A 727-nucleotide genomic window follows, 5' to 3' on the forward strand; every position below is an offset into this window, starting at 1 on the left:
CCCCTGGTTCTGGACTCCCCCAGACTTGGGAGATCTCGAAAGAACCGTCAATAACCGAGTGGGGTGGAGGACATTTGTCAATGACCTATGCTCCCTAGAGGAGCCAAGGGCTTAAGAAGAAGAAGAAGATTAACACTCTTTCTTAAAGTAAATTAACTCTAAAATTCATCATTTCTCTTTGCATAATATCTATATACTAAAACTCTCGTTTGTTTGTTTGTTTGTTTGTTCCTGAAGTACAGCCAAAACGGTGCACAATAGCGCAATAATTTTAGGCCCACCTTGCTCACTGGAACTCAGTGCTCATTGAAGAAGTTTAATTGAAATTGGTGTTATATTTTTTAAGTTATTCACATTTTAAAGTTTAAATTATCTCAGGGAGGAAGGGGGGAGGGAGGGAGGGTAAGAGGGGTTGAGGGGGATGGAGTGGGCGTGGAGGGGAAGGGGAGGGAGGGTGCGGGGAGGGGAGGGGAGGAGGGTGCGGGGAGGAGGGAGGGAGGAGGAGGAGGGAGGGGGAGGGGGAGGGAGGGGAGTGGGAGGAGGGAGGGTGGAGGGAGGGGGAGGAGGGGAGGGGGAGGGGGAGGAGGGAGGGAGGGGGAGGGGGAGGGAGGGGGAGGGAGAGGGGAGGTGGGAGGGGGAGGGGGAGGGAGGGGAGGGGGGAGGGGGAGGGGGAGGGGGAGGGGGAGGGGGAGTGAGGGGGTGGATGGGGGAGGGGAGGGGGAGGGGG

This window comes from Rhinoraja longicauda, chromosome 36 (genome assembly GCF_053455715.1).
Source record: "Rhinoraja longicauda isolate Sanriku21f chromosome 36, sRhiLon1.1, whole genome shotgun sequence".
In the NCBI taxonomy this organism is placed as follows: Eukaryota; Metazoa; Chordata; class Chondrichthyes; order Rajiformes; family Arhynchobatidae; genus Rhinoraja; species Rhinoraja longicauda.